Here is an 18,264-nt window from a genome sequence, read left to right on the forward strand (position 1 = left end):
TAATTAAATTAGCTGAATGCGCAGTCAAAATATGCAGTCTCGTAATTAGCACAAGACAAGGTGTGCTCTGGTACTTTGACGAGATAATGTGACAGGCAGTCAAGTGGTGGCTGTGATATTGTATAAATGTTTGTATGTATATGGCACAAATATAAATTATCGTCTATATTGTTTTATTTTATAAAAAAAAAATCAATTCAAGATAGAGTGTCAACCGAATATAATGAGTCTGTCCCTGTTTTCTGTGCGCATACTTATTTTATATACACCCATAGAGCTTTTTATATACATATACATACCTATACATTTATATACACACCCATATGAAATAATTGTTGCTTTCAGTATTCTTCTAACATTTCTCCATACAAAGTAGCGGCGTTTGAAGAAAAATTTCATTATACAGCATAGCTGTCATATTTAGTTTTTTCACTCTCTGCATTGGCGAGTAAATAAAAATGCGTTATTTATAGCCAATTTTCTATGAGGCAACCTGTTGACCACAAAATATTGTGACAGTGGAAATTGTCACAAATATGAAATGAAAAGTTGAAAAAGTTGAAGATTGTGTATATCTTAAAGATAACAACAAACTTTACAACAACTTTAACCAATTTCACTTATGTCAAATGAACTATACTGAACTGTTTATATTCCGTTATATTCGATTGCCCAGTTTTTATATCGCTAATTTTAAATTCAAATTCATTTACTTCAATAAGAATTTTTGTTTCACTTGATTTTAGTTGGCGGAACAACAATTTGCTGAATTTCGCTGTTGGCCATCACGACGGTGTGTATTCGTCGTCTGCCTGACCGCTGCCACGACTGGCGTTGATGATGGGGTCACCTAGTACTCGAAAACTCGGCTTTTAGTTGCAAGCATATGGATAATTGTATATTTACCAATTTATTACAATTATTTTTCTTGTTATTAGTTGTTATTGCTTGCACAATTTTTGTGTATGCAAATGCTTTATTGCGAGTATTATTGGTTTTGAAGATCGTGCGCTTATGTTAATTGCTCTGAGGGGGTGTTTATAGTTGCCAATTTGGTGTCTAAATATTAGTTGGGGAAAACACCTGTTTGTGGCAAGTATGCATTCAAATTATTTTAGCAATTTGTTTTTGCTTTCTAAATTTAGTTGCTGCATACAAGAAGTATGACTGTTGTATAAATTCTCTGCTGGGTGCAAAATTTAATTTTATAATTTATTTTTACATACTTGGTGGTCTTCAGGGTTGCATCAGAGAGTCAATTAAAATGTACATACCTGAAAAATCAGAAAAAATGTATTATTAGAATCTTTGTATATTTTTAAAATAAAAATATTTTTTCCCTTATTACAGAACAACAGCATTTAATCACTATGAATCCCTTTTGCTTCTTATTTACTCATACACACATCTCTGCCTGTATAGAGTTGCATATGTGTTTCAGTGAATACGATTAATTTTGGCGCAGGTCATGCGTTGGGTCACCATGCAATCATATTGGCAGCGGGGTAGCCAACTATAGCCATAGTTAGTCATAATAGTTTGACTACTAGAAGTTCAGTTACTTGGCCGATACCGACTGACAGTCCATCATTTATTCAAACGCGTATTCATCAGCGCAAGAAATATGCCGTAACCAGAGATCTGCATTGAGTAATAATGAAATTAGTGCACAAACTCGTGAGCCAAACAAATTGGTGTAAATGAGTACTAATACAAATATCAAAAATGACAAAGACTCATTTCCACCAAACCAAAAAAAACTCATAGTAATTCTACACTTATATGTGCCGTCAATTTATGACTCAAACGAGCGTATATTAAAAATTTCATTTTACTCACTTGTTCATTGGTCACGATGAAAATAAACTTGAATGATCTCGCTACACTGATCGGCATGAGTGGAATTGTGACTTCGTAGCTGAGCACGAAAGTCAAGATACCCAGTGAGAACTTCGTCACATTACATGTTTCATTATTTCATTGAACATGCATTTTCGTGCGTCTTTATTTATTTTCAATACATTACTATTAAAAAAAATATATTAGAACCTAAAAGTAACTTTACTGTCATTAATTAACTTAAAACATCAAATGTAATACACGACATCAAAGAACAAAACACATCGTTAGTCATTTCCCGCAGGGCACTTTTGCCTAGCGGCGGCACAGCCTTCGTCAGTTTTACTTTGATCCTATTCGTATCACTTTATTTATTTAGCTATACTATTGGTGTTATTTTGGTGGTATGGCTCATTTTTGTTTAACTTGACTAAATTATTGGCTCATGAGACAATTGAGCACTTCAACGATACGTATGAAGAGAAACTTACTCATTTTTCATTCTCTCGCTTTGTGTGCTGTGCGTAAATGTGTTTTATTGGATCTTTGTGTTTGATGATTTTTGACTTATATGTACTAATACTATTTTTTGTGTTACTCAACCAATGACTCAAAAAAGGGAATAATTGCAGTTCTCTGGCCGTAACACACACATGTACTAAAAGAGATAAACACTTGATGTGCGCGTTGAGTGATTGCCGCCGAGCAGGAGGTCCATAGTAACAACAGCAACAAGCAACAGTTTCCAACGCGCAAATTTATCACCCTCAACAACAAAGCTGTGGATTAAAGTCGGTCTTTTATTTATAATGCGACCGCATTTTTACGTTTGCTTAGAAAAGTTCTCTTATTTCTTTTTTTTTTTGTTTTCTGATTAAATGAATTGTTGCGCTTTGGCGTTTGGCAGCTTTGATTTTCGCTTAAGCTGCATTACTATATGTGCACCTGTTGTTTTCGTTTTTTCTAGTTTGAGCCGTGTCAAATGTGACACATAGCTGATGGACTATGCAACAACTAGTTACTAGTGTGTATAGCTAGCCGTTAAGCGTGCTAGTTGCCAGTAAGTAGCAGCAATTGCTGCTCATAACTGTTTGCTGGCAACTTTTGCATCTCGATTGGCCGCTACCAGTTTAGGCGGTCATGGTATTGTTGCTGCTGCTGCTGTTCGGACGCTGAGATTTATGTGCGATAGCGGTAGCCTTTTTGAACTGCGTTAATTACCATTTAATAAATCACATCAACTACTCACGAATTTGATCATTTCAATTAATTCCATAAATTTCATGCATGTAATTGCGAGTGCTGCCGATTTAAATGCCGTAACGCTCACACATATACATACACATATTCGCTCACCTGTTAGTATTTTAATATTTTAATGCTGTCGAAATTCGCTAAAAAGAGGTGGAATGAAATAATCGAATTTGTTTTGAACGCCCTATTTTGCCACCTGTGTGTTGAGGGTGTTGCAAAAATTAAATAAAAATCAAAAAACAGGAATCAACAGCAATTAAGGTTTCATAATATATGTTCCGCATCAGTGGTTGTCAAATAATAGATGAGGGTGGCTTTCTTACTCGATACGATACGGGTACACGAGCGATTATTGCAGATATTGAATTACAAATACCTTTTCCCACCAGCTAACTGCTTGGTAATACCATAAAAATAGTGACTGCTTGTTGATTCAGCGGAACTTATATATTTACATAAATATTTACATAAGACTAATAAATGCAAATTTAAATGTGAATTATAATTTTCCGGTGCGAACGGAAGTGCTATGCGGGAGTCAATGGTGCTCAGTTCAATTAACCTTCCTCGGTTCCTCAAATACTACGCAAACTTAAGGTCTTGGGGTCATATTGACCCGATTTAAACAAAAAAAAACTCGGTGTTATTTTTATAAATTAAATACAGATGGAATTATTTAACACCTGTAGTAACACCTGTCTTCACTCGTTGTACTAATTCCAGCGATGCATTTGTACGAGGAAGAGTTTTCCTACGCTCAATGTGATCATTGACCAATTCCATGCCCAGTTTTTCTAAAACAAGACGTCTTTGTACTGTCCTCTTCTGTTTTCAATCAGGATTGGTATCACAATATAATACGTAAACATTGAAACATGAGATATCAATCATATTATGAAATATGGCTACAGGCCACCTTCTTGTCATACGTTTGCAACTATAGGCCGAAACCATTTTGACAATAATAAACCCTCTGATCATGCATTTCAATCTTATTGTGGTTTGTACTGAGTAAAATTACGTTTTTGTTTTTTTCGGAATATATGAGACAAGAACCATTTTTGAATTGAATGCAAATGTGGGTGAAAACACTGGTTTCTTCGTATCCAAAAGATCTAATGGTATCTGTCGTTTATTTTTCCGTAAAGTTCCAAGAACGGTAAGCTTACGGTCTAAAAGTGTTTCGGCTAATTCATATGATGTAAAAAAATTATCACATGTCAGATTGTAGCCCTGCAAGCCTTCTGTCAGATCTAAAACAACACGCATTCCTTAATTTTTTCCGGAGCATTTCCTTGAAGATTTCCGGTATAGCATTGAATTAAACGAACATATCCTGTTTCACTGTCACACAAAATCCAAAATTTTATGCCGTATTTACTTGGCATATATTGGCGAAACGGACACCGACCTCTGAATGAAAGTAACTGTTCGTCAATTGTGATATTTGTATTCTGATTATAGTACATAGGCAATAGTGTCGCCCATTCATCCCATATATCTCTCATAGCTGCTAATTTATCCGAACGTTTATTAAAACGCAAAATGTCGGTAATTTTTTTGAACCGTTTTAGGGACATTGTTGTTCGAAATATAGGTCGTCCATAAACTTCAGACCACAAGCTGTCGAGGCTTTCATCGTTAGACTTGAAGACGCCAGCAAATAAAAGAAGACCTAGATATGCATCTAACTCTATTTCATCCATCGCATCCCATTCATTTCCAAACCGTGAAGATCCTTCCATGTTTGTTTGTTTCCAAACTATAGATTTTATGAGTTTGTTTATAATTAAATCAAAAGCGCTTCTAAATGTATTGATGCGATTAGAAGCATATCTGGTAATTCCTGGTGTAAGTTTTATTAGATTTGCGCTGCCCAAACGACCTCTTCCTTCTAATGGGATTTTCGACCACACAAATTCACCATTTTTTGATAGCATTTCATTTTCACTAACGCTATTATTGGTCATATATCTTGAAAGAGGTACTTCATCGCTACAAGATTCGTCACTACTACTTCCAATGTTCCAATTAGGTTGATTTCCATCGGAATTATTCTCAAAAAATTGTCGGGTCAAAATGACCCGACTATCCTAAGAGCAAAAAATGCATATTTCCTTAATTTAGCAGACATCACCATAAATTCACAATACTAATTTACAATAAATGCATAATTAATAATAGTCACGAAGCCGTTATGAAATCTATTAGATATTACTACTTTTATTATAAATTAAACTTTAGATTCGGGTCAATATGACCCGAAGAACCGAGGATGGTTAAAATCGATTTGCGTTCAAGCGCGTTATTTTCACTAAAAGTGGAAAAAAATACAAAAATATAAACTTATCGATCTCTGCCGCTGTTGACCAACTGTGCTGCTCATTGAAGCTTGACGTGGTGTGCAGTGGACAAAGTATCGTCTAGATTTGTTCACAAATATAGTATTTTTTATAAGTTTTTCTATTGACTCCCTCATACCGTGTTGCTGTACAAATTATTCGGTTTTTATTTTTCTTTGTAAAAAGTTTATGTTAATTTCTGAACAATGCAGTTGCAATCAGTTTTGAGCATATCTGGGCTGGACGACAAGATTTGCGGGCAATTAATTCACCTGAGTGCTGATATTTGCTGAGAGGGTCACTGCAAAACTTGTTGAACTCAGCAGTATAGAACACACCGACTTAATTGAAGATTGAAGTCATAGTCAAAAAGCGTTAATATCTTTTTTTTCTGTCCCACCCTTGACCACACTCACCACTACATTGACCTCAATTGACCTCCTAAAATATTAACAATAACCCATGCCTCATATGTCCCATACTTCCTCCCACGTAAACCCTACCATGATCTCACAATCTCTTAAACAATGCAAAAACCAAACTTGACCGCACCAGAAAATTCGAAACCAAGATTCACCGACACCTTCCATACAAATTATAACAAAATTATAATTTTTTTGTAAAATTTTATGAAACTTTCAGTGTTGGAAAGCTTATCGCTTGCAGTTTTTTAAATGTTAAATTTAAGCAGCTGTCCTTGGTCAAGAAAGTGGCCAAAAATGGAGTAATATGGAAATTAAAGAATTTAAATTCCAACGTTTTATTGTCCGTAACTATGCAAAAAATAAGACTACGAGATTTGTAATTTGTGGAAATGATAGCTGAAAGAATCCACTATCGATATAAACTAAGTTTTAATTTTAATAAATTTTTGAGAAAATTTTCATAGATTTAAGAAGTTTTAGGAAGTTCCAAAAATGTTCATTTCTTCATGGCACTTGGCCTCACCAGACCTCTTGTAAAATAAACCCGACCTCATGTTACCCTTCGATATGTAAACAAACCACTGCCAAAGGTCAATGACCTCACCCCAAATGGGCATGCCAAAGGTCAATGACCTCACCCCAATTGTAAACAAACCCCTGCCAAAGATCAATGACCTCACCCCAAAAGGTAAACAAACCACTGCCAAAGGTTTATGACATCACCCCAAAAATGTAAACAAACCCCGCCAAAGGTCTATGACCTCGACCAAAATGTAAACAAACCCATACCAAAGGTCAATGACCTCACCCCAAAAGGTAAACAAACCCATGCCAAAGGTCAATGACCTCACCCCAAAAGGTCAATGACCTCAACCTAAAAGGTAAACAAACCCCGCGAAAGGTCAATGACCTCACCCCAAAAGGTAAACAAACCGGTCACGTGATGTCTGGTTTGTTTACATTTTGGATATCACGTGATGTCTGGTTTGTTTACATTTTGGATATCACGTGATGTCTGATTTGTTTACATTTTGGATATCACGTGATGTCTGGTTTGTTTACATTTTGGATATCACGTGATGTCAGGTTTGTTAACATTTTGGAGATCACGTGATGTGAGGTTTGTTTACATTTTGGATATCACGTGATGTCTGGTTTGTTTACATTTTGGATATCACGTGATGTCTGATTTGTTTACATTTTGGATATCACGTGATGTCAGGTTTGTTAACATTTTGGAGATCACGTGATGTCAGGTTTGTTAACATTTTGGAGATCACGTGATGTCTGGTTTGTTTACATTTTGGATATCACGTGATGTCTGGTTTGTTTTCATTTTGGATATCACGTGATATCTGGTTTGTTTACATTTTCGATATCACGTGATGTCTGGTTTGTTTACATTTTGGATATCACGTGATGTCTGATTTGTTTACTTTTTGGATATCACGTGATGTCAGGATTGTTTACATTTTGGATATCACGTGATGTCAGGTTTGTTAACATTTTGGAGATCACGTGATGTGAGGTTTGTTTACATTTTGGGGTGAGGTCATTGACCTTTGGCATGGGTTTGTTTACCTTTTGGGGTGAGGTCATTGACCTTTGGCAGTGGTTTGTTTACCTTTTTATAAATATTTTGAGAAGTCGAGTGAAATCAAAGTTGTTTACATTTTGAAGGAAGCTTTAAGTCAAGCTGTGTTATATTTTAACATTCACATGAGATCAGGTTTGTTTACACTTTTAGGAATCTAGTGAGCCTCAGTTTCTTTACATTTTTGAATGCCATGTTAGGAGTGATGTAAGTGGGGGCAAGATAATGCAAGCTTGGTTTCAATTATCAGGTGAAATGTAAGGTAATATATTTTTCTTCAAGACAAGAGAGATCATATTTGGCGCCACGAGAGTGCGGATTTGTTAAGTTTTAAGGTGTCACTTGCGTTCAGTTATATTGGGATTTGATTGTCCAAAAATTCATTAGAATTAAAAAATAGTCTATATCTATAGTAAATTCTCTCAGCTATTATTAAAGTCCCAAAGCTTTTATTTTATAAATACTTTTGGGCCCTAAAGCGCTGAGATTGAATTTCTTTAATGTCCATATTCTTGCATTTTTGACACATTTCTTGAACAGAGACAGTTGCTCAAATTTAAAGTTTAAAAAACTATAAGCGATAAGCTTTCCCACACTAAAAGTTTCATAAAAATTCTCTCAAAATCGAGTATATTGTTGCAATTTATATTGAAGGTGTTGGTCAGGTTTAGTTTCGAATTTTTTGCGTTTTCTCCAAATTTTGATTTCAAGTGAGCTCAGTTGTTATTGTTAATATTTTTCAGAAGATCACGGCGATTAGGTTAAGACTCACATGAGCGGAATGCAAGAATATATATATATATAGATATTTATAATAATATTTTATATTTATTTACTCACCTGCATTGCCCAATAATTTGTTGAAGGCACACACTGATCACCCTATTATAATGGGTATGCATGTATGCATTTAAAACATGTTTCTATAAACTCAGCATACATTTGATTAATAGTTATTTACTTTTTATAGAATATTTCAAGTATATGGACACAGACGTTTTCACAATGATTTGTTTTACTTTTATCGAACTAGTTTTTTTTTTATTAAAAGTCACATGCCAAAGGTAAAAAAAAAATATAAATACCCAACCTTCGTTTACTTTGTCACTTTTCACAATTCATTGCATTTGCTTTGGGTAAATATCTCCTTAAAACTTTTTTTTGCACATTCAACAAACAAATTACTAAATTTCTTATCTTTTGCAGGTATACATGCAAATTAAGCAAATTGTTGTTGTTGAAATCAATTATTTTTTTACGCGACGACGACTCCAACTAATTTCGGATAGTAAGCCACTCAAGCGCTGCCGTTTGTTTCATCGTTGTTGGTAACCGAGTTCAGACTGATTGGACAGCGCTGCTTTGCTGCAGACGGACCTCGCTTGGCTGTGTTGTATTGCAGTTGCCTTTTGCCGCCAACATAGACACATTCATCTATACATACTTTCGTACATATGTACTTGTTTATTATTTCCTCTTCAGTCGCTTCTGCTGTTCGCAGTTTTTGTTGCTACTTGTTGCCTGGTCTACTTTTAGCATGTTTTATACAGGTGAAGCATAAACATACGAGTATTTTAATTTTAACCACAGTAGAGAGCGAGAGTAATCCAATAACAGCAATATAATTTTTCAGAGAGCCACTACAACCAGAGTGATATTTTTAAGCCAGTCTTGGCAACCACCCTAGTGGCTATTTAAAGCGCGTATGGTTAGCGTTACTCACCAGGTGAGTTTGTTTTGATGTACTGTGGGACAAAGGCGCAAATATCAGCATGAGAGGCTTAAAAAGAGAGTGAGCGAACGCTGTGGTACTTGAAGAGAATGGAACTGGTTTCGTTCAGGTATAGGAGTATTCTGTGTATTAATGATATAGACATATTTATGTGAATATATAAAGAGCAAAAGTTTAAATATTATTGACTACATATTTGGAGAACAGCTGAGGTTTGTTTATCAAGAGAACTAAATTATTGGTAGTTGAAGCAGTTGGAATACATAATTTAAAATTGTACATGAGTATGTATATATGAATATGCCAATGTATTTACTAATTTGTTATTTAAAATTATACATATTTAAAGCAAATTATACTTCTGTATATTCGGACGAACATTCCCAACTGAAATATAATAAAATATGGCAAATTGCAAGTAAGTCATTTTGTTTGATTGATTTTCTGGATCACTTTATAATTTTATATAATAAAGCGAATGATAGATCAGCTTGTCACTTGAACAATGTCTGTAAGCTTGAAGTACAATGGCTACCCATGTGGAGTATCTTTTAAGTGAGTGAACTTTTCAATCCCAATATAATTAAAATACTTCATAACAAGTTCTCTGATTATGTTAATAAGATTATAAATAGGGTTATGTGAATTAAAACACATATGTACATATTAAGCCGAAATTACCCGTAAACTTGCAGGACAAATGAATGGAAATGAATACCTAGTCGTATGTGCAAACAAAAACACCACGTACAGCAGCACACATTGCCGAAACTAAAGAAAAATGGTAGCGTTTAAAGCCAAAAACAAAGCGATTGAAATGAATGGAGAATAATAATTATACTGAGCAGACGCAAACAACGGAAAATTCAATAGGGGAGTGGCCAAGCGCCAGCGCTCAACCAACCGCAACGACCGGTATCGCAAACATGCAACACGGGTGGAGATGGCAAAGAGAGGGGCTACAAAAGCAGACCGAAAATAATGAAGTAGAGAAACAAAGTAGTTGTGGATTATGAAATTAATATCGATGGTGGAAATGAAAGAAAATTCCAAAAATTAAATGTATTGTATATAGTAGATAGTGGAGAGCGGGATATAAGTGTGATATTAGTTGAGGCTTACATACATATGTATGTACATAAGCATATATATATTTTTTTTGAATAACAAGAAGAAGAATGAAAGTTGTGGATGGGTGGTAAAGGTGAGACCTAAGGATCTAATGTGATATTACTGTAACCGGAAATGGGGCAACCGGAACCATAACCGATAGTGATGTTACCAGAACCGGATATGGGGCACCCGGAAATTGTGTTGCCGGAACCGGGTATGGGAAAATTAAAACAATGTTTTGGTGAATTATTGGTATTATAATAGTAAAATGTAGCTGTCTGTTAAACAATGATGAGCTACTAAATGTTTGTGTTATTTTTGATGCAATAATACTGCTTACTACGCCCACATCAGATATGTTATAGCTACCACAACTCAATGCCATGTAAATTTCAGCCATGTGAACAAGTAGTCACATTAACGTAATATGAAGTAGTCGGCAAATAAGTGCTTACCAGTGTTGACATAAATCATATTGGACTACTGGAAACACTAAAAATACCCCACATATTCTTACAAACATAAATAATTAGAGATATTTATGTAAATATTGTCTAAGCATGCGCGCACATTCTAAGAGCTACTATCGCCGGCGTACTTCGCGATGTTTACGCCCGCATTACAGCCAACCGCAGCACAGCATCATTTTGCGGTCAGAAACCGCAAACTGCCAACGTCAAGATAATTAAAGCAGTCAATGAGTTTGTCGCGCTAATGTAAACATTGATCATAAAAAAATCTAAATGTTTGCAAAATAAACCAAAGACAAGCAGCAAAAGCGAGTGATAAATTTTAAATGCGCAAGCTTGCCTGCGTGTATGTCAGAAATCCATGTCAGCTGTGTTTTAATGAAATTGAACATATTTTGTGTAATTAATTTAGTGCATGTAACTAAACGCCCACACGCCTGCGCCAAAACCGAAAAGCGCGAATTTATTTTATTATTTTATTTATTTTAGAGTACGCCCAAACTATTTCTGTGTGATCCTCAATCACACACTTTTATAATACAATTTGGCGTTAGGGTCAATTACGTGCCCATTAGGGCAGAAAATGTAACTATCATGTTAAATTTTGGGAAGGGATTGGTTTTCTTGTTTCTTTCATGTTTAGTATAATTTTTTTTTTGATATTTTCTGTTACTGCTTATAAAAGTTGAAAAGATATTAGATATTTAAAAGGCCCTAATCTGAGTCTAAATCAAAGGAAACATTAAGTAAATTTACTACGGAGCTAGTGAACACCGCCAATTCATATTGCCCCAATTTAAATCAAATTATAATTCAACTCTCCACTTAATTTGTAGCCGCGCGAACATATTAGCAATCGTTGCAATAATAAATAATTCAATACAACAACAAAAACAAACATTTGTTGCACAATTAATGTTGGTCAAGCAACGCCAATTGAAGAGCGCCGCACAAGTGCTGCAGACAAATCTAAACAAAGAAATAAATAAATGAATAAATAAGCCCAAAATTATATGCACCATTTATAGAAATTTCCGCACAATCGCATTAGAGGGAAAATGCACAAATTGTTTGCCAGTTGAGCGAAAAGTGGCGCACTCGTTCAAAAGCAATGCACATGAACCTGCCACAAATTGCGGCACAATCGGCGCAGCCGCACAAACTGCCAGCTACCCAGCGAATGATACAGCCCATTCGGTCGATGGTAGTTGCTCCAACTCGTTTCTGTCGTTGATTCGTGTGCATTTCCGCACTCATTTTTCTGACAAATTCGTTTTGTGTTTTCCGCTGTGTTGCTGGGTACCACCACTTAGCGCACTTGTTGTGCGCGCGCATATCTCTCGACGCTATATCGCGCTTATTAACAACAAATAGCGCCAATATTTGTAGATTACGTTATTGCTTATTCCAGCTTATTAATGCCAACATTTCAGCGCGGCAATAACTAACAGAAACTGTAGAAGGCTCGTGCACACAGTGGAGTGGTAGTGTTGGCGAATAATCAAACAATAATCACTTGCTATAATAAAATGTATTCCAATACGTATAAAGTTTAGAAAAGTAGAGAAAATAGAAATTGGTGTGTTGTTGTTATCGAACATATAAATATCTGTGTATATCCAGTATGTTATTCCCATGTGTAAGCGTCTGTTAGCCCGCTGTGTTGCGCGAAAAGTGCACTTCGCTTAATTTATGTCTTTGTATGCACATAAAGATAAGTCGGCGATTACTCTAATCTAGAGTGAGAAAGTTCCGTTTGCTTCATTGGTGAAGCTAGGAGTCGGCTTATACTGAAAGAAACTGTTCTTGTGCTGCCTCAAATTTTCTTTCTTGTGCAATGATTTTTTTTTTTTTTTTGGAAAGTAATACTTTTTCTGATAGTGATAGTGATATACCAAGTTCTCAGTGGCAACTCTATCGAATATAAGATCGAATCATTTCATTGAACAATATTTCTACTTAAATTAAGATATTATCCCACTCCCATTTATTTATAAAAGCTGCCTGAATAAAATATATTCTAAATTTTAGTCTATTTTCTAGGACAATATAACGAACTTATTTCCATGTCATTTTAAAATGAAGTTCAAAATGAACATACAAATTATGAAAAATAGCCGTAAATTAAAATTTTCGAAATTATTTTTCATTTTTACTTCAAGTTTTCGCCGCTTATTAGTTGAATTTAAAATCTTCGCGGCCATTTCTGATAATATAGTTTTTTTTGTTGATAATCAAATAGTTTTTAAAATCATATTTAATTTCTTAAATAAAACTCTTGTTTTGCACATGTACCATTTATAACTTCAGATATAAACACATGAACAATTTGTATGAGGGTACTTGGTATGAAGTTCGTGTCTTAAGTCTTTTGTACTTAAACTAATGAAATTCGTTTGTTTAGGATGCATTAAGGTACTAAAATACAATTATTATATAGATAATAATCATAAAATAAAATAAAGAAAAAAAAGTTGAATAATAATAATATAGAAAAACATTTTAATTTCAGCAAATATTTTTATTTAAGTAAAAATTTTGATCGGAAAATCCAGCTCTAACCAACCAATTGGTGGCCATTTTAAACACTTTGAATCTTTCGAACAATTTGAACAAGACAAATTATTTGCTTTTCGGCATGTTGTGCATGTGAACGCCAAAAGGCAAACGAGCACATGTCAATTAATGCGAACAAAATTGTGCGACGATATGCGCCGTTTTAGGAGTATATAAATTGATTTCTATAACCATTTACATATGGAAAATAGTATACAGTTAAAAAATAAATAAAAGCAAGTAACATATGAACGAAAAGTGCTTAATTGTGTTGAGATACCAGTTGGACAGCTGCTGCCGAGGCTGCGCAAACGCCAAATTGCATGCTAAACGGTGAGTGCCACCACCAGCGCCCCCGACAATATCGCAGCGATATCGGCTTGAACAGCGACATATGCAACATATATAGCAGCAACATATGACAGCGAATGACCAATGGCGAACAGCAAATTTCTAAAGAATAAACAAAATCAACAACATTTTCAGGCGAAAAATATTTTCCGACTGCCAACATTTGTCGTACATTTTCGCCATTTGTTGTCATTTTGTTATTGCTTTTTTTGCAATTGCACGCGACTCATTTGACACAAATTTTTGAGACACGTTAACCTAATTGAATCGCTTATGCATGTCAATTGCCTGTAAAAATGTACGTGCGTGCCGAAATACACTAGTGTTTGGCTGGCTGGCTGTTGCTTTCAAATGTTTGACAGCAATTTGACTTTGCGCTGATTACGCGCGCTGCCGAGCCGTTGATGATGGCTGGCTCTAATGGTGTTCCTGTGCTCCTAAGTTTTGCCACAAAATGTTGTTACATTTCAATAGTGCAATTGCAGCAAGTGATCACAAGTGATCAAGTGATTTGAAGCTGATTTAGCTGTTGAAGGTTGGCGGCGGTCGTCGACAATTTTTAGCTGTGATTGAACGTCATTAGCGCATGCAGACATGACAGCTTGATCGTTGCTTTAGCGATAATTATTATTCTTAATTATTTTTTTTTCATCAAAATTTTTATTTTCTCAGTTTCGGAATTCGGAAAATTCGTAGAAGCAATAAATTAATTTTTTATATTTAAAGGATCAGTTAATAGCCTTCAAAAAGTAATGTTATCGGCGTATCTCATATTTTGCATAATTTAATGCAGCTAAGTACTGAATACCGGCAAACGCACTGTTAAAGCACACACACATATGTATACAATAAATAAGCACCAACAATGACGCGCGTTTACAACAAATACAGCACAGCCACTAGTCCAACACAATACCGCTTTAGGTCTTATCAACATCTACTATGACATCTGCATATTTTTTTCAACTAAAGCTGGTCAAACACATATACATATCCATACATGTCGGAACTAGGTGTTGGAACGTTTTTGCTTAGCTCGCTTAGTTTTGCTATATTGCAATATGCGTGCTTTGTTCGCTTTTTTGGTTTGCTAACCATTTTATTTTTATTATTTTCTTCTCTATTTCCATTTAATTTTTCAAAAGCGTTGTCTTCTAATTATTTAAAAAACTGTTCCCACGATCAAGCAAGCGTTGAAAAATATCAACGAAATAGGTAAATAAAATTTTTTGGTTGAGTATATTCATTTTTGAACCGTAATCAATTTTTGAATCCCGATAATGGTACGAGGCGTTAGAGTACTATAACTTACTTTAGGTGTCTTCCAGCGATAGAAGGACTTATAGTGCTTTCAAAATCAATTAGTCTCACTAACCTAATATACAAATTAAAAAACCTTGAATCATTCACCATTAGATTTTACTACATATTATTAAGTTCGAACAACATGTTGCGAGCAACATTTTTTTCTTCATTTCGAAAAATTTTTAAATTTTATAATTAACTAATTTCTAGTCTAAAATCTAGTTAAAATCTTTGTTTTTAATCGAACACAATATTTTCGTGTTCTGAAAATTAGTGCTTTTCATATAGCATACACAAATTTTTCGGCATGCCACTTCAACCGTGTGTATGTTGAGGCAATTGCATGCTGCACGACAATAAATTAGTCATTATTTTTATTATTTTTCTTTATTTTTGTTGCAAACCCATTGCACTTGTTTCATTAAGCTGTTGTTGTCAATTCAGCGTTACAACCTACAATCGATTTTATGCTTCATATCTGAGCAACATGAGATCTGCTTTAGATATGAAAATGAAATGTATTGAAAGTTTGCCACAAAGGTAGTAATTTTCCTACGAAATTAATTTATGATAAATTAACACCAGCGGCAAATGCGCATGCGCATATTAAGATACCGTTGTAAACTATATATACCAAAGACTAAGCGCGCAACTTACTTGCTGCAGAGCCAATAAATAATGAAAACCCACATTGTGGACAAGCGGCAACTCAGTCCGTTACTGCAGCGTAGCGCTGTGATAAATGCACGCTTATGAATTTGTAAGATTTGTGACGCAGATACACTTAAATTGCTAATCGATTTCCGATAATTACAGCAACACAATACAATTCGCACACGCCGCCTACTTACTTGCAGTCACTCGAGCGCTACTTTTTTCCTTTACTACTTAATTGTTTGTGCTCTTTAATTGATGTTTTGCATTGGCTGCTGCTGCCCGCACTTGCGCCGTGATATTTATATTCTTTTGTCATAATTGAGGTCTAAATAAATGCAGCGCTTATGCCAGCAGCCACAGTTGATGCCGCAGCATTGTGTCTGCGCGCTTTGTGGCACATTGTGAGTGTTGCTTGAGCGATGTGCGCATGAAATTGAATTGAATTTAATTAGGAGTTTTGTGATTTGTTGCCGCTATTACAGCACTTGTAAGCTGTATGCAGGCGAGCGTTTTTACGCTTTGAGTAATTCGTGCTAGCATTGCATACATTCAAAGTGTATTTTAAGTGCAAGAGAACACTAAGTAAAGCAGTTCGGATCTTAAAAAATAGACCCAAATATTATTATATGAAAATTTCATAACTTTTCTATTAAACTTTATATAAAATCTGTAATTATTTTAAATTTCTCATAATTAACAAAAAAATTTAGAATAATTATATTTTTAATATTTAAAAAAAAATTACAGATATTATATATTTTTTTAATTTAATTTCTTTAATATTACATAATATTTTTGGTTAGTTTGTTTTCAATGTTTTTATATATTTTCGAAATTCTAAATAATATTGTAAAATATATTTGTCTGCACTGTAAATCAAGAAAATCACTAAAACAACAACAATTAGACTTTAGTAGAACACTACTAACAGCGTGTAATGCAATGAGTGATGCTTCAATGTGCAACACACCGTCACCAACACATTGCCACAAGCTTCAATGTCGGCAATGAAGACTTCCCCAAAAGCGAGGATAGTCTATAGCAATGTGCGTTGTATTTAATACAATTTATTTATGGTATGAACACGGTTGATAGATTACAATTTGAGAAGTTATAATTTTCCAATTATCATTCACCGTTGCGTTTTATGATTTGTGTGGAGTCTCTGACTGACATACTTTTGCAGGAACAAGTGCAGACAATCGCGCTTACAAGTGTACATATACGTTTTTGTATATACATATGGCTGCCTGTCAGCTGATGACTGCGGCAACTGAGATAAACGTGCGCAGGCGCAGCGCATTTGGTAGCGCCAACTCCGTTTAACGGCTCTATAATAACAATAATTGCATGTGCGTGTTCGATTGTGGCAATATAAACTATGCACACAGGCAATCAGCCTGTGAGTCAAAGCTACTGTTTAACAGTGAAAAATTACAAACATTGTTCATACGAGAATGTGAACGCCAAGGTGCTGTACTCTTATGAGATGTGTTGGAAAAAAGGCCACACGTTACAATGTCATTGATGAAATAAAACAAAAATCTTATAAAAATATAATACAAGTGTAAGCTTTTATGAGTGAAGCACCATTACCTGGGAGTTGACACATAGGAGATATAAGCTACTAAAATTTACAGCGAAACAGCAACAACAATGAAATTTTTCAATTATTTTGTCCCCTTTGATTTCACTTTAATGATTAAAAATAAAGAATAAAAATTATTGTGATAAAGCGAAACATGAAAATAATAATAATAAACATAAAGTTATAAAAAAATATAAAAAGTTGTGGAAAAAAGTCATCAATGCGCTCATAAAAACGACATAAAGGATTTTCAAAAATTGTGTCAATGCTCAAATAAAGCGTACAACAGAAATCACTCTGCTACGTGATAAACTCGAGCGAGCGTAGTGACACATGTGGCATGCCTTCACATTGAATTTCTAGGAAGTGGCAAGCACAAAAGCTCTAAACGCTATGTGGTTGTTGTAGATGTGACAACAAGGTGAACGACTTTATTTCCAGCTGGGGTGACATTGAAAAAAAATTCGTCATAATGTCGAAAATAATCGAAAAATCGGCGAAAATACAAACAACAAAGGCAAAGCAACAACAATAACAAAATCATTTACCGAAAATCTCTGGTGAGCATAGAGAAAACATAAGTCATACAATTTAAACTTAAAACGGTAACACACAACAATAACAACAAAAGCAAATACAGTCAATGAGAATGTCGCTGGCACCTAACTACAACCATGTGTACCTTCTCTTCGCGCTCCATTAGGCCGCTGGCGATTGAGATGATCAAAATATTGTTGTGCTGTCGCTGTCACAACGTTGTTGTTGCTGCAACGATGTCAGCTGAAAGTCGTGTTGGAATTTTGATTGAATCGTAAACTGTCATTGTGTGCTTTAAGCTTTTAATCAACTGGATCATTAAGTTTATAGCGCGCTGAGGCAGAGGGTGGATAATCAAGCCGAAGTCGAATGATGATGAGGTTGCTGGCTGTTGTGCTTTGACAGTCCAGTGTTAAAGAAAACCGCATCAAAAGTTTGTTGGAGTATTCCAAGCTTTGCATTGTTGTTTGTTTGAAATGATTGCAACTGATTCGTAATCGA

The 18,264-nt window shown here is 34.9% G+C and overlaps 1 protein-coding gene across 1 annotated transcript in view; it reads right to left on the reverse strand.

Annotated features, from left to right (window-relative positions):
• Positions 1 to 8,955, reverse strand: part of LOC128921555 (dendritic arbor reduction protein 1-like) — a 39,562-nt gene extending 30,607 nt beyond the window's left edge. The window contains exon 1 of the mRNA XM_054229524.1: positions 8,295 to 8,955. The gene's annotated coding sequence lies outside the window, so the exon portion shown is untranslated. The remainder of the gene's footprint in view (positions 1 to 8,294) is intronic.
• Positions 8,956 to 18,264: the final 9,309 nt, after the last annotated feature.

This window comes from Zeugodacus cucurbitae, chromosome 4 (assembly GCF_028554725.1).
Source record: "Zeugodacus cucurbitae isolate PBARC_wt_2022May chromosome 4, idZeuCucr1.2, whole genome shotgun sequence".
Classification (NCBI taxonomy): domain Eukaryota; kingdom Metazoa; phylum Arthropoda; class Insecta; order Diptera; family Tephritidae; genus Zeugodacus; species Zeugodacus cucurbitae.